Source organism: Ursus maritimus, unplaced genomic scaffold, assembly GCF_017311325.1.
Source record: "Ursus maritimus isolate PB19 unplaced genomic scaffold, ASM1731132v1 scaffold_30, whole genome shotgun sequence".
Lineage (NCBI taxonomy): Eukaryota > Metazoa > Chordata > Mammalia > Carnivora > Ursidae > Ursus > Ursus maritimus.
This window is the reverse complement of record NW_024425564.1, coordinates 14,008,614-14,035,112: the sequence shown is the minus strand read 5'-3', so window position 1 is coordinate 14,035,112 and position 26,499 is coordinate 14,008,614. Positions and strand designations below refer to the sequence as shown.

At 37.5% G+C, this 26,499-nt stretch overlaps 1 protein-coding gene and 1 pseudogene across 1 annotated transcript in view; one reads left to right on the top strand and one right to left on the bottom strand.

Moving 5' to 3' along the window:
- Nucleotides 1–26,499, top strand: part of GMDS (GDP-mannose 4,6-dehydratase) — a 596,996-nt gene that overhangs the window by 67,926 nt on the left and 502,571 nt on the right. The gene's annotated exons all lie outside the window — the stretch shown is intronic.
- LOC121106067 lies at nt 7,201–8,580 on the bottom strand (annotated as a pseudogene).

Below are 26,499 nucleotides of genomic sequence, written 5' to 3'. Positions count from 1 at the left end.
TATAGGTAGTTAATTTGTCAGTTATTAATGGGTCTGGACGAGAAGTGCTGTTTGTGTCAATACTAAGCTGGACGCTCTGCAAGGAGCCTGCTCTGCTTTCCTGGCAAGTGACTTGTGAGTATTGTTTTCTAGGCAAAAATTGAATTCGCTGATTCTGAAATGAGAGTGCTGGTTTAAATCTGTAATTTTCTGCTCTTTAGTAATTGGCTATATTGAAAACATTTTTAAGTGATAGTGCCTTTGAATAAAGCAATTTCAGCTTGGAAACCATTACTTATTCCCTCCTAATATGGATGCCATTTTATATTTTATTATAGTGAAACAAAGACAGATAAAAGTCACAGCCCAGGATTCCGATCTTCACTGTTTTACTTGTTTTAGATGTTATTTTAGGCAAAAGCTTCTTAACTTCATTTTAAACCTTAATGTTTTCTTCTGAACAATGGGAATAGTGACGGTACTGTTCTCCTAGGCTTGTGGGTGGATTAAATGGAAATGATGGATCGCAAGCACTTAGCACTGTATCTCTCATGATATGAGTATTTTCATCGTGGAAGACTGTGAGGCGTTGTTGTGCTCCTTCCATTTTGTATTTTGTCTAAGAGCTTGGTACCTCTCCAAGGAGTAGCTTAGGTCTACTTGGATGAAAGTCAATCTTGTGGTTGTGACTAATGGGGCCACAGGTAAATCAAATCCAGAGAACTGTGAATGCTTGTTAGGTGATGAATAAAAGAATGAAACTTGTTTCCCAGCATGTTATGGGTTTTGCTGGTGTCTGTGACTTTGTCCCAGACCACTAGGGTGGGAGCTGAAGCAGAATCTGAAGGTCCATGTACAGTTCTGTCCTTGGCCTGCGTTAGGAGTGTTTTACCAACTGGCGACACCTTCTCTCCTGCCGCAGTGCAGAAAGGTCCAGCTGAAACCAACTTACTTGTTTCTTTTGTGAACTTGTGAATGAAGAACATCTCAGGTCTTAAATGATGCTGTTACAAAATCAATAAAGGAGACATGTAGTAAGATATAAAGTGTGATTACCTAAAGAGCAAGAATACTTTAGGATATTTTAATGATCTGGTAACGTTTTTAAAGCATTGTTTTTAAACATAGAGTATCACTAATGGTTAATAGCAGACATCACTTTTAGTTGAAAGTATCAAATACATCATATATATAACTGTATATAATAAATATATACATATATATATATTGTATATATATATATATATAATCTCCACATTTGTGAAATGTGGCAGATACCTAAGTAAAGACTTTTTTTAGGTGCTCATTTGCTTTAGAAACCAGCAACTAGTGAATATTAGTACATTAGTACTAGTGATTTAAGTCCTACACCTTGATTAGTCAGATCTTGATAAGTGAATGTATGTAGGCGGTTTTGTGGTTTCTAGTCCTTGCTTGATGGAATGGATTTTTTTTTTCTTTAAATTAGTGAACAAAATTAAACAATGGTCTTCCGTGTGTAGACTGGTCTTAGAGTAAATGCTTGAAGGCAGCTGGAGGGGACACCAAATATAGAGCAGAAGTTTTTCTAGAATGTTTATTATAGGAAGGCTAGCTAGCACATTGTTTTTGCAGAAGTAATTGTTGGGGTTTGTTGCAGATCCCCTCCATCCAGATGGTTCTAGATATTCATTTGCTTTAATAGAAATCTTTAAATTAGTGCCCTTGGCTTTATTTTGGAAATCAACTAAACTGAATAGGTAGACTTGTGCCAGAATCCATTAATTGGCACTTTTGGTATTTTTAGGGATAGGCTCAGTCCTACATTGCAATAACATAAAAAAAGTGATTTTTTAATTGCTGCACAAATAATATTCTAATAACATGGTACATGGAAACATTACAATAGTCCCTTAAATTTCAAGAATGAACACCTTTCATTTTCCTATATTCTTTTAAAGTTTTTGTCCCTAGGCACTTGGTTTTTCATGGTGAAGTACATTGGTTCTCAGTGCTAGTTTGGCTGTGTTAGAACCACACTGGCAGTTTGGATAATAGTAACTTTGGTGATTTGAAGCCTAGGCAAGTTTGAGAACTATTTGTTGAGGATATAACATTGTATTTAATAGAATAAAGTTTTAACAAATATACAGTAATTATTTTTTGACAGAGATTTACTAAATATATCTAGTTCTCAGTTTTCTCATCTGTAAAGTGGGAATAATAACAATATGGAGAGTTTTTGGGAGACAATAGGTTGGTTGAACAGGAGTGGTAAGAATGTGAGCATATGTGAGATACTCCTCCGTGCTTCAGGATCTGCTCATTATATAGATGTCGGCCAATGTGTTTTGAATGGACTTTATTTTTAATCACAAGCCAGTGAAGTCTAAGGAAACCAAGTTATATATTTAATACGTATAACATCATCATGGCCCCAGTTCTCTAAAAATGGCCCTAAGGTGGCAGCTGGAATTTTCTGCGGAGGCACTGATTACGTCTCACAAGAAATCCTAAATATCATTACTACTGATCTGGGAAGTGGGTGAAGAACTTGCTTGTAGGGTAGAAGAACAGTAGCAGGAGATACTGTACAGATCTTTATAGTTAAGTCGTAGAAATGACTTAAGTGACTGTTAGAGTATCATTATTGTCTCCAGACACTGGTTGAAGATGTAGCTTAATTCTTCTACACTAATGGGTCCTAAAGTTGATATCTGAATGGACACTTACTTAGAAGTAAAGTGAAGAATATACAATTATATATGTAATATTTTCAGAAACAGATGATGATGCATATGAACTTGTATACTTCACTGCTTAGCTGAGTGCTGAGCATTTTTCGGAACCCAGGAAAAACCTTGGAGGCAGGCCTGAGTTCAGATCAGGTTTTTGCCTTGTGGTCTTGACCAATAACCATTCCCCATAGAACATGAGGTCTGAGAAGGCAGGGATCTTGTCTCTCTCTTTCATTGCTGCAATTCCAGTGCTGAGAATAGTGGCCACTACAGACAAACACACAAGTAAGTGGTTCTAGAATGTGCTAAGTGCTGTGCTAAGGAAAGCATGATGACATGCTGGAGCAGTATCATAGTCTAATCTCACAGTTGTGCCAGTTCACAATGGGATTAGTACAGAAAATGAGAGAGACTCATAGTAATGTGATAGAGAAGATTTTTGACCATTGACACTATTAATAATTAAAATTTTGAACTTCTGTTTTGTATGACTTTTTAAAATTCCATTTTAAAAAGAAAATAATTTTTCTGTATTTTACAAAAGAATAATTACATGATAGAGGCGCCTGGGTGGCTCAGTTGGTTAACTGGCTGCCTTCAGCTCGGGTCATGATCCCAGGGTCTTGGGATCGAGTCCCACATCGGGCTCTCTGCTTAGTGGGGAGTCTGCTTCTCCCTCTTCCTCTCCCTCTGCCTTCTGCTCCCCTGGCTTGTGCTTGCTCTCTCTCTCTCTATTTCAAATAAATACAATCTTTAAAAAAAAAAAAGAATAGTTACATGATAGATCAGAAATTAAAAAAAAAAAAAGCCTCCCTTCCTCACAGTTAGTTTGAGAAGCACTGTGCTGGAGAGTTAACAAGATGCTTTAGGTCAGGGATGGCCTCTCTGAAAATGAGATTTGTGTTGAATTCTAAAGATATTGGAAAATATCCTTCGAGATAGAACAAACAGAAATGCGAAAGCCTCAAGGTGCAACAAGCCTAGTTAGTATGTTTTGGGAACAAGAAGAGGCCAGGAGCATAATGAGTTAGTGATGAGAGAGTAGTTAGGTGGTGGGCAAGGGTCAGATCCTCTCAGGGCTTCTTGACCTTGTTAATAAGGTTGGGTTTTATTCTGAGGGCCAGTTGTTGGATGGGTTTTTGTCAGGAAAGTGGTGTGAACTCATTTATGGTTCATTATCACTTTTGCAACATGGATTACAATGGTCAAGCATAGAAAAGAATGTACCAGTTAGGAGTCCGGTATAGTAGTCTAGGCTAGAGGTGCTGGTGGGTTGGATAGGAGTACTGGCAGGGGAGATGAAGAAAAGTAGACTAATCTGTGTGGTATTTTGAAGTTAAACTGATTGGATTTGCTGATGGATTAGGTTTGAGGAGTAAAAAGAAGGGGAGGAGTCAAGGATGAATCCAAAGTGTTTTTCTTGGTCATTTGGATGAATAGAGAGATTCCACTTATCGAATGGAAAGACACTTTTTTGAAGAGAAGGGTGAGTGGGAATTAAGAATTGAGAAGTGATATTTATCTTGCTTGTTGATATGTACCTTTTTTATGAATCCTTTTAAAAGTGGAATTTTAGGGCACCTTGGTGGCTCAGGCAGCTAAGCATCTGCCTTCAGCTCAGGTCATGATCTCAGGGTCCTGGGATCAAGTCCCACATCAGGCTTCCTGCTCAGTGAGGAGTCTGTTTCTCCCTCTGCCTCCCCCCCACCCAGTGCGTGTGCACTCTTTCTCATACAAATAAATAAATTAAAAAAATAGAAGTGGGATTTCATAGATCTGTCTTTCATAATATTATTCTGTCTTGGAGAGGAAATACCTAATGAAGTATGCTTGTTGGTCTCTAGTGCTTCTAATGGTCTAAAAACATTGGAGAAGGAAATCTTTTTATCAAATATTTTAGAAATCTCAGAAAAATTCTTAGGAATTTTTTAGGAAAATTCGTAGAAATTACTGGGAGGATTTGGCCACACTGGCTTTTATTTATTTGAAAGTGGCATCCTGCTCTGTATTTTTTTAATTGGCATTTGTTTATGTTTATTTTTATAAGGAACAAGTTACTCAGGTAGTGAAGTATAGACATTATTGACAGTCATATAGCTTTATCACACAGTTGTCTTTTTTTAAGGCAGTGAGGAAAAAGCAAAAAAATTCGACTTTCATATTAGCTTTTGAGTCCTGAACTTTATTTGCCAAGCCATTTTTGTGTTTGCTAATACCTTTTTTTCTTTAAAAATTTAAATGATGAAAAGATCAGGATTTATTACCAAATTTGGGGTTACTGTACTAGACCTAGCCCCTGGCCAGGAGAACAACTAAGAAAACAGATTAGTTCTGCTATATACCTTTCTCTGCAGCATTAGAGTCTCTCTAGAAAGATCCAGCTGTTTTTTATTTGGTCTGGGCTCTGTAAGGTGAGATTCTGACATTATTCTTCTTTTATCTCCCTGAGAGAGTTCCTCTGATATTTTGAAATATGCCTTGATGTTGCCCAACCTCTGGCATCTCTGCCTCTGCTGGTCGCCAGTTTTGCCAATTCTCTGGCTTTCGTTGATTCAATTCTGCACCTCCCAGCAGTCCTGAAGTGCCCTGGTTGCTGTTGCTGAGACCATAGAATGAGAAGAATTGCTTAATCTACCTGCACTTAACCCACACTTCATGAATGACCCTTGTCAAGAAATTGTGGCACTGTCGTATTGCATCTTTCAGTATGATCAGATGGGTGTATCATCTTAAACTTCATTTCTGTTTTTAAGTAAGAATTTAATTTATTTACTTTGGCATTTAATCAATTTCAAAATAGAGAACGTTAAAATAAATAAAGAAATATATATGTCTTTTTTTTTTTTGCATAACCCTTTTGTACTCTCTGTGGACTTTGATACTGCAATTTCTTGAAATAAAGTTTTAAAGATACCTTTAAATTTCTTATGAAGACCAACTGCCTCTTTTTAAAAATTAGTTATCTTGGACTTAAGTTCGAGTTGTTCTATATATTGTGTGGTGTTTTACCATCTTTATCATGGTTTTCTATGTGTACTATGGTGGTTTGCATTTCTCATATCTGGGATTAGATGGTAGCGTTCTTGAAGGCAGCTGGCATTTTTATTCATTGCTATGTCCTAAAGAGTAAATTGTTGTACAAAGAAGTTATTCAGGGAAAGAATGTTGAGAGTTCTCAAATTATGCTGTTATGATAATGGCATCTCTGTTTTTCCATATGTAGTCATGGTATAGATCATCTTTTAACAAAGATTATATTTCCAACGATATGTTTTGCCACAGAACATCATTGTCAGGGGGAGAAATCAGGGCATATGGCTGTTCAGACAGTGGAAAGGGCAATTATAGGAAAATTCGGTTAAATCTGACTTTTGTCCCTATCATTGTCCAGAGTTACTCTTCATGGCCAGTGCTCCAAACCCATTTCCTGATCTCTCCAGGTTTTACCACATACCTATCCCTTTTAGCAAATTATCTTTTTCCTGCTTTATTGAAATGAAGCCAATCCTTAGGCAAATCACACTTCATCCCTTTAAAATCTTATTGTAGTTTGATGGTCCCTCTCTTCTCTGGTCTCAGAAGAGGAAGACATGCCTCTTCTTTACCAAAGCTGGCCCTGGTAGCTGTCGTATTTCTACCAAATACTGTTCTTTCTGAGTCTGGCTCCACTTATTTTGTACTCTTTCCTATTGTTCTTTTCCCCACCTGCCTACAATCTTTCTGAGATTGTCCATCTTCTAAAATAAAATCTCTTCTTTTGACTCTCCTACCTGCTTATGTTGCTTTTCTGCTTCTCTTTTTACCTTGATGACCATACCTTTCTAAGATCCCATCTGTGGTTGGCCTTTCACCTGGCCATCCCTTACTCCTGAACCCTGTATGTACTATAGCCTGTGAACAGAGCTGCATGGAGCCCTAGTGCTGGGTGGTACCAGTCCTGGGGAAAGGACTTTGGCAGCTGCTTCCAGGCCATCTCCCACTTTACTCCCTAGGTTGCAGGAGGTAGACTTCTGAGGAGGGAGGGTGAGAGAAGAAGAATTTCCTTAGGATAATTCTCTTCCACCTATCTTGCTTCCATTGTCGTTTTCAGTGTCCTCTTTCCCTGTCCTAAATCAGGCAGATCAGGGTTGTCTACACCTGGCCCTAAGGTAAGCCATTATATGGTTTCTGTGAATGTTCCCGTATTTCCTCCCTGGTGTATTCCCTACCACCTCACACCCCCATTTCCTCTAAACTAAGTTGTTCTACCTGATACTCTGTTAGGAACTTCATGCTTTAATTTTTGCCCCACTTCATGAAGGCCTGTACCCATTTCACAGATGAAGTGTAGAAAAGTGAGATGACTTAGCTGACGTCACACAGCTAGTAAGAGCCTAGACTTCCAACTTCAAAGTCTGTTTTTGACCATTGTTGCATTACCTTATTGTAGCTTTCTAGTGTTTAAAATTCTTTTTTATTTTTTAACTTTTAGAATTTTAGTACAGTTCAAGTGAGTGTGCCAGGTTCATTTCATCTCCTTTACTGCCAGACCTGGGGGCAAGGACTGCTTTCAGTTTCTCTGCCTTCTCTTTGTCTGTGAAGAGCAGAATATAAAGGTATCTGCTGCATCGAACTTACTTCACATACCCTTTTTTTTTTTTTTTTTTTTTTTTTTTTTTTGATCTTGGTGGATTTGGTATCCTTTCACCTGGCCGTGAGCAGGAAGTCCTTGATTTTGTCAATTTTGCAAGGCATGGTGGCTAAGAGGGCCTCTGAGGAGCATGTGGCCAGAAGAAGGGAGTATGGAAAAGCTAAAATTTTAGCTGAAAGCTAAAATTCTTTTGATGTGAGATAAAATTATAAACAAAAAGTTTGGATAATATGCTTAGTATTACTGTATGACAGTATAAAACTGTCAGTATGTAATTTGTGAACAAATGTAATGAATCAGAATCTATTCTGTTTTGATACTTTTTGTTAATTAGCAGAAATAGAATTTTATCCTGGGTGGCTGATGTGGGGAATAGTAGCTGGGGAGGCCCCCCACACTCGACTCAAAAGTTTCTAAAGTCACATTCTGCCTGGAGTCCTATCTATTGCCTTCAGCTGCTTAAGGACAAATGGAAGCATCTTTGCTACAAGGCACTTTTGTATGATCGTTAATGTAATTGTTATGTACACAGATAGCTTGGTGGGAGCATAGCTGTAGCCTCTGTTTCTTCATCTATAAAATGGGGTAAAGACGGGACTACCCTGTTAGATGGAGAGAAGAGTACTACAAATCTTATAGGATTGTTCATACGGACTTGTGAGTTAATAAGTATAAAGTGCTTAGAACACGTTTTAAGTTTTAGATAAAATGTAATCATTACTATTATTGTTAATAGAGACTGTTATTGGACATTTTGTTTATGGCCTTTTGAGGGCAGGGTGCCTGACGGTGTGTGTGATAAAGCAAAAGTAGGTTCATTTCTCAGGAGCTCTATTCCTCCAGGGTTGGGAAATTACTGTGTGAGTGTGGTAAGAAGGTTGCTTATAGTGGACAGTTCATTGAGAGAAATGATGCAGCCGCTGTCTCCAGTTTTTCACGGAGCTGTCATGTGGTAACTCTTCCCTCTTTTTTTTCTATCCATGCTGATTCCGTCAGGAATATTTGCAGAGGAGTGGATCTGATGTCTCTTGCTTAACATTCTTTACACGGAAACCTGTCTTCTTCCTTAAGGCCAAGGTAGCATGTCTCTATGGCAAAAAAATTTCTCTTTGTGTTCAACAGTGCTTTGATTTAGTTCTCCCAAGCTCAGAAACCATGTTTTTGTTATTCTTAAACTGCTTAAATTTTCTGAGCCTTTCTAAAGGTTAATAATATTTTAGTCACCCTAAACGTGTAATACTACTTAAGATGTGATGTTCTCTTTTTGAGTTCCCACTTTTTAAATTAACTTATGTTAATAAGTAAAACATCTATTTTAAGAAGCAAAAATGCAGTTATTTTTCAGGTTCCTAAATCTGACCAACCATGGGAACGCTAGGGGAGGTCTTTGAGAGGATTGTATTGTGTTGTGTTTCACATTTCTAGTCCCCAGGCGACTGTGATAATGAATCAGATGCTCTGGTGTGGTATAGTTGGATGGAGAGAAATTTCTCTATATACAAAAAAGGACTTTTGTGAGGTGGCTGGTATATTTGTTCACAGTTTTTAGAGATTTGAAAACTCTGAGCCTTCATATCTAAACACAGAAACTTGTACACAGAAGATGCTCAATGAATATTTATTGAACAAGTGAGAGTGTCCAAGTCCACAAGACTAATTAGTGTTAGCTGGGAGCCTATAGTTTGTCTATGACCTGATACTAAGCCACCAGTCGAAATCCCGACTTGCACCTTTGCTAGTTATATGATCTTTGGCCCTTATGGAATTTGGTTGGCTCCAAGGTAAATTGGTGATGCCAACCTGTCCTTTGTGGTGTTTAGGTTGACAGGAAGTATTACACAGTTCCTCACACACTCAGGTGCAGGAGGAATGGTAGCTATTCCTAAAGTTAATCTAGTGAAATGTTAGCCTAATTATCAGCAGATGTGGAACTGTCCATTTTATAATCAGAATACAGGGTTTATTTCCCTAATGAAAACTGCTACTGCAGTAGTTCACAAACCTAGATATTTTCCTTTATTCTTGATTATTAGGACTATTAGCAACCACAACCTTTATAGGCAATCAAGTCAATTCATTTTCCCAACGTAACTGATGTAAAATAGAACTTCCTGCTTGTACTACTTGTCTGTGTAGATTCAATTTATGTTCGAATTCAAGTACTTATACTAAGAAAAATGGATACATATTAAACTCTTTTCTGTGTCCTCAGTGTCTACTTTTTGAACCCTTCTAAACTTGTGACTCTTTCTGCCTTCCTGCTCTCTTTACCTCTATGCCCTATAAAAACATGGAAGCATCTGGTATTAGTTATATTTTATCAACCCATCAGCTGGGTGCAGGTGGTCTAAAACTGGTTCATTTTGAAGTGTGTTATCTTAAACTATGGACGTTAGTTTCTTACTGTAAATGAAAAATTTCCATTCCCTCCCCCACCCACTTTTTGGGGAAGAAATTGTAGGTATCAGTAAGTGGACAGGAAGATTTTTGTTTGTCTAATATTAAAAGGCTTTAAGGCTATATGTGTTCTTTGGAGTGTACCTGATTTTATTTCCTAAGTGTTGATAAGTGGTAGTCCTGTTATTTTTAAACTTAACCTGTAATGGCAGATTTTTTTGTGTGTGTGCTATGCATTACTTAGTGTGGTATTTAAAAATTTCTAATATTTTTTATTGTTTAAAATTTTATTGCTTTGGAAACCGAGACTATGGCTTTGTGTCATTTATACTTAAGAACTTCCGGAGGTTTTCTTTGTCTCCTGATGCATGATCATTTTTAATAAAAGTTCCATTGATGCTTAAAAGGAAGATGCATTTTTTTATAGGTGAGTTACAAAGTCTGATACAAACCCATTAACTTTGTCAATTACGTTATTCCATTCCTCCATGCTTTGTAATTTTTTTCCTACAGAATACATCAGATTGAGAGATATGTGCTCTTTTAATGGCATTAGATTTTGTAGGCTCAACTTCCTTTGGACTTCTGATAACTTTTGCTTCTTATTCTTTTCATTCTTTTTATTTTTTTCAATGCAGTGATATTTTCCACATAGAAATTAATAACTGTTGGCTCGTAATCACTGTTCTGCTTAGTGCTTTTGCCTTGAAATCTACTTTGTTTTATGGTAATGTTGCCGTTCCCTTTTTCTTCTATTTATTTTTATTTATTAAAAAAAATTTTTTTTTTCTTATGTAATCTCTGCCCCCAGTTTGGGGCTGGACATGGCCCTGAGATCAAGAGTCGCATTCTCTGCTGTCTTTTCTTTGGTGTCTTCTACAGTTTGGAATCTAATATACTTCACTTTCACCCTTCACTGCTTTTAGTGGGGATTTAAATTCTCTTTTTGCAATTTTAGTTTCCCTCCTTATTTCATTCACCTTCCTTTTTACTTTATCTCATTTTTCCCTTAGCTGCTTCTTTCATTATGGCTCTTTGTACCTTTTTCATAAAAGTCTTTTTGCATTCTAATGAGAATATTAAAGAGCTTTTCAGTACTTTCTGCTGACTCTTCTGGTAAGTTATTTTAGATGCTGTATTTCGAAGTCTTTAGGATGATGACCATATTTTCCTTTCTTGTGCTAGTCATCTCCCCCCCCGCCCCATCGTGGGAGCACCGTTTCATTAGTTTTATTAATTTTTTTCATTAACCCAATGCATTTATTGATTGCCTGCTGGAGATGCAGAGACAAATTAGACTCTTTTCTGAGTTAAAGCGTGGATCTTGGTTTTTCTCAATCCAGTTACTTCCATCTGTTTTCTTACATGTCTGCCATTTTCTGGCATTTGCTTGTTTGGGTAGTTGTAAGTTTTTGTCATTTTCTGTTATCTTCAGAGATGATGGAAAGCTGGGGGACTGTGTCTCTGGGACCACACTTTGTACTCGAAGGGATGAGACACCCCTGAAAAGACAGTGTGTGGTGTGTTGTGAAAGAAAACTGGGTTAATCCTTTCAGGCTAATTTCAGTGGGTTGTTAGTCATTCCAATCCTTGGTCCTTTTCCTGGAGAGGAAAAAATGGATTAGCACTGGCTATTGTAGACTAACGTGGTTGCTGTTGGGGGTCCAAGGAGCCTGTGTGTGCTTCTGGTGTAAGCATTTCCTAGTACCTAAAGCCTGCTTGCTCTCAAGTGTGTAACCTCTGGGCTGGTGTTTCTTCCACACCTCTGTTAAAATGACTAGATAAGATGGTTACAATCCACTAGGCCTAAACCCATATCTTTTCAATGGAACTTATGGAAATATGTAAGTAGAGGGAACAGCATTATGAATTCCTTCTATCCACCATCTGTGTAGCTTTGTTAATTATCACTATATGGTTAATTGTATTTCATCTATATGTACTCCTGTTTCTTTATCCTGATAATTTCGAAAATAATCTCAGGCATCATGTCATTTATTTCATTTGTAAATACTACACTCTGTATCTCTAAAAGATAACAGCTCTGAAAAAAAAGCCCAATATCATTTATCATTCCTAAAAAATTAAAAACTAAAAATTAAAAAATTAAGAATAAAAATTCCTTAATATTATCAAATATCCAGTCAGTATTTGCATTTTTCCAATTATCTTTATCTCTGCGACAGCTTGTTTGAATTTTGTGTATAAATAAGGTCTGTGAATTGAGATTGGTTTTCCTTCCATTTCTTTTTGTTTGTTGTTTTGTTTCTTGGGGATTTTTTTTGTTGTTGCGGAAATCAGATCTATTGTCTTAAAGGGTTTTCTACATCTGGATTTCACTGCTTGTGGACCTACAGTGTCATCTGACATGTTCCTGTATTTCCTATACATTGGTAGTTAAATCTAGAGGCTTGATCAGATTTGGGTTCTTTTTTCCCCCCAAGAAACTTCAAAGGTAGTGTTTTATACTTCTGTCAGGAAGGTATGTATTGTTCAGTCTTTTCTCTTTGTGTCATTTTTTCAGCCTTTAATGTTCCTTGGCTAAATCTATTCATTAAGTGTTACAAATGGTGACACTCTAGTTCTGTTATTCCTTCTTGCTTGATTAGCTATAATTCTTTTATAAAAACAAAAAGGAACTTACCCTTATCAACTGTTTGGTTATTCTAAATCACAGATTATATAGGAAAGATAGAATAATGGCTTGATTTTTTTACTTACCAGCTTTCAAATTAAGGAGGTAGTTTCCTAGTGCATTAGTTTGCTAGAGCTGTCATAACAAATACACAGATTAAGTGGCTTAAACAACAGAAATTTATTGTCTCACAGTTCTGGAGACTAGAAGTCTGAGATCAAGGTGTTGACAGGGTTAATTTCATTCTGAGGATTCTCTCCTTGTCTTTTAGGTGGCTGTCTTTTCTTTTTGTCTTTACATAGTTGTCCCTTGGTCTGCGTTTATTCTCTGATGCCTTCTTATAAGGACACTAGTCATGTTGTGTTAAGACTCACCCATATGATCTCATTTAACTTTAATTACCTTTATAAAGACTCTGTCTCCAAATACAGACACAATCCTGGGATACCGGGCTTCGACTCAGGGGATACTGAGGGGAACACAGTTCATCCCATTAACACCTAACATCCTGTAAATGTGGAATTTTTTAAAAAGTATCCTAATGAACATATTTTTAAAGTATTCTAAAGAACATGTTTCATATGTTTCAATCCATTGCAGTTGTCTTCAGTAATGCTCAAATTTGGCCTCTTGGAAGCCTGAACAAGACTCAGGTTGATCCTTAGATGTAATCCCAGTATTCTTGGTTAGCTTTCTGGCTTTTTTGCATTCTTGCAGAACAAGTGTGCTAGGCCTTTTTTACTGCTCCAGACTTGCAAGGATATTTCTTCTAGGAGTCCTGGTTTCTTTTAGTGGGATATAGTGCCAGATGATTCCAAGTACAGTAATCTTTGGAATCTCATGACTAGGCCTTTTTATCACCACAGTGTGGGAGGCACTATAGTATAGTGGTTAAGAGTTCAGGCTCAGAGAGTCCTATTGCTCAGATGCAACGTGGCTCCATTACTTGCAAGTATTACTTACTTGACCCTAGGCAAAGTACATATTTCTCTGGGTCTTAATTTCATCATCATACTTATTTCATCATCTACTGTAAAGCACCACGAAGACAAGGATTTTCTCTGTATTTTTCACAGCTCTATCTTCAATACCTCAAACAGTACTGGGCACATAATTGGCACTTGATCAACATTTGTTCAGAGAATATATCTATGAAATGAAAATAGTAGGAGTGCTGTCCTTATAGGATAATGGGATACTTAGGGGATAATATTTATAAAATGCTTATGGTTGTCAAGAACTGTGAAAGGTCCTATTTGCAAGCCAACAAGTTACCCTGCCAGTTTCATGGGTACTGGCAGAAGATATAAGACTCTTGGGTTGGAGACAAAGGACTTTATTACTCCTAGCAAAAGCGGTAACCAAAGTGTCACATTTTCTTGCTGTCATTTCCTGGGCCCTAGTTTTTACAGGGTGATATGAAGATGGCAAGGTGAGATCCATATATGCAATGGGCTATGTTACAAGAGAGTAATCCTGATTTTAGGGAACCTGAATCTTTATGATGGACAGTAAACAAACTTGTTCTGGAAGAAGACACTTTATCTTCTTAAGCTGTTCATTATGCAGACGTCCTTGAAAAGATAGTTTGGGACAAGAGGACTTTCAAATACCTCTGCTTATAAGATGTGCAGAAACATGAGAGACCAATGGACAGTTGTTTTTCAACAAATAGCATTGATAGATGTAGTCAGTATAATTGGTCATGATAGTATTGGTGATGATTACCTCCTCTCATTTCCCAACCTGAAGATAAGTTTTCTTCTTGCCTCCTTAACCTGATCCTTATTTAATCCTTGTTTCCCAACAAATAGCGTTGCTATATGTAGTCAGTAAATACCGGTCATGATGATATTGTTGATGATTTCCTATGCTCATTTCCCAACCTGAGCATAAGGTTTCTCCTTGCCACCTTAATCTAACCCTTATTTAATCTTTGTTTCCCAACAAATAGCATTGATATAGGTAGTCGGTATATACCGGTCATGATGGCATTGCTGATGATTGCCTTATGTTCCTTTCCCAACTTGAACATAAGGTTTCTTCTTGCTACCTTAATCTAATCCTTATTTAATCCTTGTCTTTCATCTTTCATTACAGGATTCCAGAAAGAGTATTTTGTGGTTTCTGATACATTCCCCATTTTATTTGTTAATTTTGATTGCTTATTTTAAGCTGTTTTTTTTTTTTTTAAAGATTTTATTTATTTATTTGACAGAGATAGAGACAGCCAGCGAGAGAGGGAACACAAGCAGGGGGAGTGGGAGAGGAAGAAACAGGCTCCCAGCGGAGGAGCCCGATGCGGGGCTCAGTCCCCAGACTCCGGTATCACGCCCTGAGCCAAAGGCAGATGCTCAACGACTGAGCCACCCAGGCGCCCTAAGCTGTTTTTGTTCTGTTTTGTTTTTTTGTTGTTGTGTTTTTAAAAATCATGGCCCTTTACTCTATAGTAATTCTCTCTGTATTATATTTTTGGTCTTGTTTGCATATGGCTGAGCATGTCATCTTCTTTCTACACACCTACCTTTCTTTATTTCTTACAAGGTTGTAGTGGAATTTATCTGATTTGTAGATTGTGTTAGAAATGTCATTTTATCTTGCCAAAGGGGCTCCATATGAACAAATTACTCAAATTCTTTCTCCATCCCCTCTTTCCCTTTTGTTGTTATTATCTTTTGAATATGTATAAGAGCTCATCAGTCTTTTATTTTTTATTTTATTTTAATTTAATTTTTATTGACGTATGGTTGATGCACATTGTTACATTAGTTTCAGGTATACAACATAGTGATTTGACAAGATTATACATTATGCTGTAGCTACAAATTGGCTACCATCTCTCACGATATAATGCTATTATAATACCACTGCCTGTATTCCCTATGGTGTCTGTACCTTTTATTCCTATGATTTATTTATTCCATAACTGGAAGCCTATATTGTCCATTTCCCTTCACCTATTTTGTCCAGCCCCCACCCCTGTAGCTTCCCCCCCCCCCCAGCAATCATCAATTTGTTCTCTATATTTATGGGTCTGTATCTGGTCTTTGTTTTGTTTTTTAGATTCCACATATAAGTGAAATCACATGGTATTTGTCGTTCTCTGACCTATTTCATTTAGCATTATACCCTCTAGGTCCATTCGTGTTATTGGAAATGGCAAGAGCTCGTCCTTTTTAATGGCTGAGTAATATTCCATTATATATATATAGATATATATATCTCACATCTTCTTTATCCATTCATCTATCCATGAACACTTGTGTTGTTTCCATATCTTGGCTTTGTAATACTGCAATAAACATAGGGGTGCATATATATATATATATAAATCTTTTTAAATTAGTGTTTTTTTTTCCCCTTTGGGTAAGTACCCAGTAGTGGAATTACTGGATCCTGTAGTATTTCTGTTTTTAACTTTTTGAGGAACCTCCATACTATTTTCCACAGTGGCTATACTAATTTACATTCCCACCAACAGTGCGCAAGGACCCCTTTTTCTTTACATCCTTGCTTATACTCATTATTTCTTAAAAAAAAAAAAAAGATTTATTTATTTGAGAGGGAGAGCAGAGTGAGAGAGAGAGAGCATGAGTGGTGGGGGGAGGGGCAGAGGGAGAGGGAGAAGCTGACTCCCCACTGAGCAGGGAGTCCTATGTGGGGCTTGATCCCAGGATTCCAGGATCATGACCTAAGCCAAAGGCAGACGCTTAACTGTCTGAGCCACCCAGGTGTCCCAATCTTCATTATTTTTTTTTTCCTTTTTTCTTTTTTAACCGTAGCCATTTTGATAGGTGTAAGGTGATATCTCATTATAATTTTGATTTGCATTTCCCTGATGATTAGTGATATTGAGCATTTTTTCATGTGTCTGCCATCTGTCTGTCTTCTTTTAAAAAAATGTCAATTCGGGTACTTTGCCCATTTTTTAAATAAAGATTTTATTATTTATTTATTTATTTATTTACTGGGAGAGTGTGAGTAGGGGGAGGGGCAGAGGCAGCACGAGAGAGAAAATCCCCAGCCGACTCCATGGGCTCAGGGAGCACAGGGTCAGATGTGGGGCTTGATCTACCACCATGAGAGATCTTGACTTGAGCCAAAATCAAGAGTCAGGCACTTACTTAATCGACTGAGCCAACCAGGCGCACCTACTCTGACCATTTTTTAATCAGATTGTTTTTTTTTGGTGTTGTATAAGTTTTTTTTTTTTTAATATATTTTGTATATTAACTCCTTATTGGATATGTCATTTGCAAATATCTTCTCCCATTCAGTAGGTTGCCTTTTTATTTTGTTGATGGTTTCTTTTGCTGTACAAAAGCTTTTTATTTTGACGTAGTCCCAATAGTTGATGTTTGTTCCCCTTGCTTTAGGAGATATATCTAGAAAAATGTTGCTAGGACTTTTGTCAAATAAATTTCTGGCTGTGTTTCTTCTGTGAATTTTATGGATTCAAGTCTCTCATTTATGTCTTTAATTTATTTTGAGTTTATTTTTGTTTAAGGTGTAACAAAGTGGCTCAGTTTCATTCCTTTGCGTGTAGCTGTCCAATTTCCCTGGAACCATTTATTTAAGAGACTGTCCTTTCCCCACTGTATATTGTATATTGATTCCTTTGTTATAGATTAACTGACCATATATTTATGGGTTTATTTCTGGGTTGTCTCTTCTGTTGATTGATCTGTGTGTCTGTTTTTGTGCCAATACCATACTGTTTTGATTACTACAGGTTTGTAGTACATCTTGAAATTTGGATTTCTGATACCTCCAGCTTTATTCTTCTTAGATTGGTTTGGCCATTTGGGGTCTTTTGTGGTTCCATACAAATTTTAGTATTATTTGTTCTAGTTCTGTGAAAAATGCTGTTGGTATTTCGATAGTTATTGCGTTGACTCTGTACATTGCTTTGGGTAGTATGGACATTCTAATAATATTTGTTCTCCCAGTCCATGAGCATGGAATGTTTTCCACTTAGTTGTGTCATGTTCAATTTCTTTCATCAGTATTTTATAGTTTTCAGAGTACAGGTCTTTCACCTCCTTTGTTAAGTTTATTCCTAGGTATTTTGTTCTTTTTGGTGCAATTGTAAATGAAATTGTTTTCTTTCTTTTTGTTTAGGTTTTTGTTGTTGTTTTGTTTTTGTTTTGTTTTAGAGTGAGAGCAGGACGAGGGGAGGAGGGGCCTAGGGAGAGGGAGAGAGAGAATCTTAAGCAGGCTCCACACCTAGCACAGAGCCTGACACAGGGCTCTGTCTCACCACCCTGAGATCATGACCTGAGCTGAAATCAAGAGTCCAGTGCTTAAGGACTGAGCCACCCAGATGCCCCTAAATGAAATTGTGTTCTTAATTTTTCTTTCTGCTTCTTTGTTATTAGTGTATGGAAAAGCAACCAGTTTCTGCATATTAATCTTGTGTCCTGCAACTTCATTGCATTCATTTATTACTTCATTTGTTACTTCTAATAGTTTTTTGGTGGAGTCTTTAGAGCTTTCTATATATAGTAACTTGTCACCTGCAAAGTGACTGCTTAACTTCTTCCTTACCAAATGGGTGCCTTTTATTTCCTTTTGTTGTCTTATTACTGTGGCTGGAACTTCCAGTACTGTGTTGAATAAAAGTGGTGAGAGTGGATATTCTTGTGTTGTTCCTGATCTTAGAGGAAATGCTCTCAGTTTTTCCCCATTGAGTATGGTGTTAGCTATGGGTTTTTCATATAAGACCTTTGTAATGTTGAGGTATGTTCCCTCTACACCTGCTTTGTTGAGAGTTTTTATCATGAATGGATGTTGAATTTTGTCAAATGCTTTTTCTGGATCTATTGAGGTGGTAATATGATTTTTATCCTTTGTTTTGTTAAAATGGTGTATCACTTTGATTGATTTGCAGGTATTGAATCATCCATGCATCCCTGAAATAGATTCCGCTTGATTGTGGTAAATGATACTTTTAATGTATTGTTAAATGCGACTTGCTAATATTTTGTTGAGGATTTTTGCACCTGTGTTCATTAGAGATATTGGTCTGTCGTTCTTGTAGAATGTATTTGGAAGCTTTCCTTATATTTTTTGGAATAGTTTGAAGAGAACAGGTATTAACTCTTCTTTAAATGTTTGGTAGAATTCACCTGCTCATCACCCCATTTTATGAAGCTCATGAGACCCTTGAAAGTTATGTGACAGTCAAATATACTTTACTTCTCAGATTGAAAAGACAGACTCCTGAATGCAGGTTCATGAGTTTCTGAATTTCCTTACCAATGTGTATTTGTAATTTTTAATGTTATCATTCTGATCGATAGCTACTTAATAGTAGTAATTTTTGTCAGTCTGATATGTATTGATTTTTAGAGTTTTAAGTCCTCCCAAAAAGGTAACTGGACAAATGGTACTTTTTACTTAGTTTAGAATATACAATGACAGAATAAAGGACTTAAAGTGGTCTAGAAATGACAAGATTTTCTTACAATTACATTGAGGAATGGGATTTTCTATTATTCCACTAGAGAGCACATTCTAAACTAGTCTAGGACTATCCAGGCTGTAGTTGGGAGGCTTGTTGCTGACCAAAGGGCTCATGACTGAGCTCTCTCTGAGTCTGTTTCCCAAGTCTGTGTTCGAGGATGAAGTTCTGCTTCAGGATGGTGTAAGTTAAGAACCACAGATCTTGGCAACTATTTTATGGAAGTAAAGGGAAAAATAAGTTACTCTTAATGGCCTCATTGAATTGCAGTTGTGATCATTACGTGGTGCCTCTGTTTTCCCAGAAGATTTAAAACAATATTGCCCTTTTTTTCTGGCTGCCTGGTTGCTTTAAATTGTTATGTGTACTGTTATTTAATGAGCTATTTCTTGTGAGGATTTTTAAGCTGTTTTTTTTTTTTTTTTATATCAACTGGACTTTTGGTTAACTGTTTTTATCATAATGGTAACTTCAGTTTCACTCTTCAGTTTCCCAAAGTGCCTTCCAGTTTCTTGTAGCTGATTTATGTCTGGTGAATGTAACACTACCTATGTTTGACGTTGTCTCCGATATTAAGAAAGTGAATGATTTTTAGTATTTTCTCACTACAAAGTTGATTGTGGGGTCTAAATTGTTATCTGCAAATTCTCTCTGAATCTTAGTATCTTTTTCAAATACTATTTCTATCTATGACTTATAAGTATTCACATGGTATAGTCCTATTATGTCTTGCCAATATAATATATTCATATAGAATTAAAAATTTCAGTTTTTATTTTTGTTCTTTTGTTGACCATAAATCCATGCAAATTGAGATTTTCCTCTACATATTCAGCAGAATTTCTTTTATAATTTTGATCTTGCTTACAGTGGTTACATTAAGTTTATATTTAGAAATAGAGTCCTTATTTGGCATCAACTTTGCCCCATTATTTTACTTTAAAATAAGTAGTTGATGTGCTTTCGCTAGTATTTGAAGAACGTAACTGATTCATTCAACTTCAGAAAATACAGCATCTCTGAACAACATACAAATACTAGTTATTGAACATTTATTTGTATTTTCATGGGCCAAAAGCTGACAGCAGATGAAACATTCAAATTATGTAAAATGTTCTGGCTCCACATTCTGAGGCTCACATTTTGTTAACTAGTGAAGTGAGCCTTTGCTTCTCTCCTGATTTCTTCTACTCAGGAATCTTAGGACTTGAAATGGTATAAGTGAAAGCTGACAGGTAAGAAGGTAGTTTTGATCTTAGATACTGTTACGGTAAATAACAACTTTTGTACTCTCCCATCTCTACAGTTTGCAGAACCTCAGAGAGCTGAAGAGGGGAAGTGGAAAGAATTGGAACATCAATATTGCTAATATGTCTATCCTTCTGAGGATGGAAGGAAAGGAGGAAAAACGTAGAAAAAACAAAGATGGAGAGATACCTTAGAAAAGTTTGTACTTGCTCAGTGCAGGGGTGTGAAATGATGCCCAGAAAATACAATCATCCTATAGACTTACTTCCTATGTCAACGTTGTCTAATATTTACCAGTTCTCAGAGGGGGCATGCCTTGGGCTTAGCCATTCCAGGCTGGCTAGCTGGGAGCGGGCATTGTAGGTAGAGGATCATGTAAAGATATGAAAGAGCATATTATATGTGTGTGTGGGGGCACAGGAAGGGGCATGGCAAGAGATTAGGTGGAATAGTAAGGGTCTTGCATATCTTCCCATAGAATTACAGTTTTCTGTTGGTATAGTTCGACTGTAAATTTGAAGAGGGATTGATTCTGACTGGTTTTGAATTTTAAAAGATCATTGTAGTAGGTCACATTCTGGTTGAACAATGAATCAGAGTAGGGAATAAGACTATAGGTGGAAAGACCAGTAAGAAAACTACTATTTTATTATATATGTGTGTAGTTTATCTATTTATTTATATATATTTAGTTACAGTGTTTCTTCATCTGTAAAATGAGAATATGAATTATTTCACAGGCTGTTTTGAAGGTTAAAACTAAAAAAAAGAAATAATTGTAATTTTGTTTTAGAGGGCCTGGCACAGAGTAAGAGCATAGAAATTGTTCCATAAATGAGTGAAACCATATGATAATTGTCTTTCTCTGCTTGACTTATTTCACTTAGCATAATCTCCTCCAGTCCCGTCCATGTTGCTGCAAATGTTGTGAAATTGTTCTTTTTGATGGCTGAGTAATATTCCATTGTATATATGGACCATAAGAAATAGCAGGGAGATCGGTAGGAGAAGGAAGAGAAGAATGAAGGTGGGGGGGTAAACAGAAGAGGGAATGAACCATGAGAGACTATGGACTCTGGGAAACAAACTGAGGGCTTCAGAGGGGAGGGGGGTGGGGGATTGGGATAGGCTGGTGATGGGTATTAAGGAGGGCACGTATTGCATGGTGCACTGGGTGTTATACGCAAGTAATGAATCATGGAACATTACATCAAAAACTAGGGATGTACTGTATGGTGACTAACATAGCATAATAAAAAAATTATTATTAAAAAAAAGAGCATAGAAATTGGTAGCTACAGCAATAATAATGTTGCTATTATTTTTACTCTTATTGTTTTACTGGGAACTGTTGGGACTTTCTTTCCCTGAGAATTTGTGTATTACTTTAGGAGTTTCAGTAAGATAAGTATAGGAATGGACTTGTCCTTATTTATTCTGCTTGATACATGATCTACATTTTCAGTCAGAGGACTGTCTGTCTTCAGTTCCAGATAATGTTATGCCAGAGTTTATTTGAATACTGATTTTCTTCTTTTCTTTACTTCTGTTTCTCAGTATGCCTTTTGAGTGGTTATTGGGGTTGCCCAGTCTATCATTCATGTTTCTTAATTTGCCTTACATATTTTCAGTCTATCTCTTTATGAATCATTGTGGTTGCTTTCTTCTAGTTTGCTAATTATCATTATTATATTTTTACCTTTATCAAGTCTACTGTTCCACTCATCTTTGAGTTTTTAACCTTTATGAGTATATATTTTCATTTCTGGAATTTCTGTGTTTCTTTTCCAGAACTGTCTGTTTTTATTTCATAATGTCCTGTTCCTGCATTATAAATTTGGTTTCTTTATCTCTTAAAACATACTTATTTTAAGTCTGCATTTAATGTTGTAGCTCAGGAAGTTCTAACCATTTGGTTGGTTGGTTGGCTGAAATATAGATGGAAAGGTGGCCCACAGTGAGTGAGTTCGAAATGTTGGATTGGGCTTTGTTTAGTATAGAGGAAGGGATTAAAAAGCTTAGGAAAATTGGAATAGTAGAACAGCTATTTCATCTAAGACCTACTTACCCACCCTGGGAGGGTCCAGAAGCCATACTTTTCACCATTACTGTGAGAAATAAATTTGTGAGGGGAACCCTAGAAATCATGAAGAGCTTGGTGATCTCCCTTCTCTTGTAGGCCAGACCATATAGTGGGAACTGTGGTCTCTGAATAGGGGCACCTAAGTGCAGTGGGAGTAACTGGATCCTGGGGTAACAGGGGTCAACTGGCAGCACTTAGCCACTAAAGTCAAGGTGGGCATGACTACCATCATGGACAGCAGAGTCAAAGCAGACCGGTGGCATTGGCTAGTTGATTGTGGTGTTCCTAGAAGTGAAATAGATAAGAAGCCTACTAAATTCTTACTTGATCTGTATAAGCAGAAATGTTCTAAGTCAAGTGAACAAAAGTCTAACCTGAATCATAGTAATAGAAAGTCACATCTCTTTAATCAGTTACAGAATTGAATCAGTTTACATACCCAGAATCCCTCAAATGAAAGAGAGGTTAAGTCCCCTTAAGGAAGAACCCATGTACACTGCCAAAAATTTGTACTGTTAATTGTTCTCCAGTCTTCCCCAAAGGGACATATGGCCTTTTACTAGGGTAATTGTGTATTGGGGGAAAAGGAAATAGTCAGATTTTCAGGCTCTGAACTGACAATAATTCTAGGAGACCCAAAATATCACTATGGTCCTTTAGTCAGAGTAGGGGCTTATAGAAGTCAGATGATCAGTGGAATTTTATCTTTGGTCCATCTCATAGTGGGCCCAGTGGATCCCTTAACCTATCCTGTGGCTGTTTCTCCAGTTTCAGAATGCATACCTAGAGTAGATATATTCAGCAGCTGGCAAAATCCCCACATTGGTTCTTTGACCTGTGGAGTGAGGGCTATTGTGGGAAAAACCAAATGGAAGCCACTAGAACTGTTTCTACCTAGGAAAATGGTAAACCAAAACCAATAGTGCATTCCTGGAGGGATTATACAGATTAGTGCCACTATCAAGAACTTGAAAGATGCAGAGCTATTGATTCCAATCACATCCCCATTCAATTTGCCTCTTTGTCCTGTGCAGAAGACAGATGGATTTTGGAGAATGACAGTGGATTATTGTAAGCTTAACCAAGTGGTGAGTCTAATTGCAGCTACTGTCTAAGGTGTGGTTTCATTGCTTGAGCAAATCAACACATCCCCTGGTATTCTGCTAATAGTCTGGCAAATGCTTTTTCTTCATACCTGTGAATAAGGATCACCAGAAGCATTTTGCTTTCTGCGGGCAAGGCCAGCAATACACCTTCACTGTCCTATCTCAGGGATATATCAGCTCTCCAGTTCTATATCACAGTTTAGTTGGCAGAGATCTTGATGACCTTTCCCTTCCATAGGATATCACACTGGCCCATTATGTTGAGATCTTATGCTCATTGGACCTAGTGAGTAAGGAGTAGCAACTGCTCTGGACTTACTGGTACAATATTTGCTTGTCAGAGGATAGGAAATAAGTCCAATTAAAATTCAGAAGCCTTTACCTTAGTGAAATTTCAGGGGTGGTGTGGGGCATGTCAAGATATTCCTTCTAAGGTGAAGGGTAAGTTATTGCATCTGGCCCCTCTTACAAACTATTGAACCTCTTTGAATTTTGTAGGTAATGTATTCTTCATTTGGGTGGTTACTCTGGCCCATTTGCTGAGTGACTGGAGAAGTTGCTAGTTTTGAGTGGGGCCCAGAAAACGAGAAGGCTCTGCAGCAGGTCCAGGCTTTCATGCAGGCTGCTCTGCCAGTTGGGCCAAATGATCCAGTGGATCTAGTGGCTGTTGTAGTTATCAGTGAAAGATAGGAATGCTGCTTGGAGCCTTTGGCTGACCTATATAGGTAAATTGCAACATAGGCCCATAGGATTTTGGAGTAAATTCCTGCCGTTGTCTACTGATAATTACCATCCTCTTGAGAAACATGAGAAACAGCTTTTTTGGTCTGCTAATAGACCTCAGTAGAGACTGAACACTTAACCATAAACCTTGCAATCTGAGCTGAATATTATCTGACTCACCAAGCCATAAAGTTGGGTGTACTCAACAGCGCCCTATCATCAGATGGAAGTGGCATATATATAAGATCAGCTTGAGAAGGCCCAGAGGGCACAAAGAAGTTACAAGAAGAAGTAACCCAAGTGCCCATGCCTGTACTTTCATTACACTGCCTTCTCTCTCCTAGCTTGCATCTGTGGTTTTGAAAGGAATTCTCTAGTTCTCTAGTTCATAGAGGAAGAGAAGACTTGGGCCTGGTTTACAGATAATTTTGTAAGTCCACCTGAAAGTGGATAGCTGCAGCGCTATAACCCCTTTTTGGGACATACCTCAAAGACATTGGTGAAGGGAAATCAGCCCAATGGGTAGAACTTTGAGCAGTATATCTGGTTGTTCACTTTTCTTGGGAGGAGAAATGGCCAGATATGTGATTCATCATGCCAATGGTTTGGCTGGATGGTCAGGGAGTTGGAAGGAACATGATAGGAAAATTGGTGACAAATTTCAGGAAGAGATGTGTGAGCAGATCTTTCTGATGCGCAAAAAACATGAAGGTATTTGTGTGCCATATGAATGGTCACTAAAGGTGACCTCAGCAGAGGAAGATTTTAATATCAAGTGGATAGGATGACCCATTCTGTGGATACCGGTCAGCCTCTTTCCCACCCACCCCTGTCATCACCCAGTGGGCTCATGAACAAAGTGGCCATGGTGGCAGCGATGGGGTTATACATGTTCTTAGTAAGATGGATTTGTATTCACCAAGACTGAGCCGGGAATGGATACTGTTGACCGCCCAAATTTGTCAGCAACAGAGACTAACATTGAGCCCCTTTATATGGCACCACTCCCTACGGTCATCAACCAGCTACCGGGGACTGAGGTTGATTGAAGTTATTTATACTGGACTGCTTCCCTCATGGTAGGGGTAGGCAGTATTAACTGGAATAGACACGCTGGATATAGATTTGCATTTCCTCTATGCAATGTTTCTTCCAAAGCTGCCCTCCGTGGAGTTACAGAACGTCTTATCTACCGTCATGTTATTCCACACAACACTGCATCTGATAAAGGAACTGTCTTCACAGCAAATGAAGTGTACCATTGGGTTAATGGAATTCACCTATTTTATCATGTTCCCCAACACCATGAAGCAGCTGGCTTGATTGAACTGTGGAATGGTCTTTTGAAAACTCAGTTACAGTGCCAGCTAGGTGCCATTACCTTATGGGGCTGGAGCCAGGTTCCCTAAAAGGTCGTATATGTTCTGAATCAGCTGTTTTCTCCCATAGCCAGAATTCATTGGTCCAGGAATCTAGAGATGGAAATGGTAGTGGTATCACTCACTATTATCCCTAGTGACCTACTAGAAAAACTTTTAATTCGTCTTCCCACGATTTTATGCTCTGCAGACTCGAAGTCTTAGTTCCAGAAGGAAGAATGTTTCCACCAGGAGACACAACAATGATCCCATTGAACTGGAAGTTAAGATTGCCACCTGCCACTTTGGGCTCTTCATGCCTCTGATTCAGCAGGCAAAGAAAGGTGTTACAGTGTTAGCTGGAGTGACTGATCCTGACTACCAAGAGGAAATCATACTAGTGCTCCACAGTGGAGGCAAGGAAGTTTCTCTTGAATACAGGAGATCCCTTAGGGTGTTTCTTAGTATTACTATGCCCTGTATTAAGGTCGTTGGAAAACTACAACCCAATCCAGGCAAGACTATAAATAGCCTGGACCTTCAGGAATGAAGGTTTGGGTTATCCCACCTGGTAAAAAACCATGATGAGCTGAGGTGCTTGCTGAAGGCAAAAGAATACAGAATGGATGATGAAAGAAGGTAGTTATAAATACTAGCTATAGTGACATGACCCTTACAGAAACAAGAACTGATGTTAATTGTCACGAGTAATTTCTGCTTTATTTTGTTATGCATATACATGTGTTTGTGTGCATGTGTGTGTATACACACACAATCTGTATATATATAGAGATATATACACACACACATACACTAGATATATATATATATATATATAAAAAATACTGTATATACAGCAAAATCTTTGTTTTCTTCCCTCTTATTCCCTTATCATATAACTCAAGATTATTTACTTTATATCGTAATGTTTATTTAAATATTATTTACTTTATATAACAGTATTTAACTTAAGTGGGTTATTAAGGAGGAGAACAAATCTCATTCAGGGATTTTACCTCATCTTCTGGGGAAGGGGTTAATGAATTTTCAGTTGTACATAGGATAGTTGTCTTATGTTAGACTGAATTATGTATTTGTTTTTGTTTATTTCGAGATTTAAGGAGATACAATGAATATGGGTACCACCTTGAGAAGGAGTG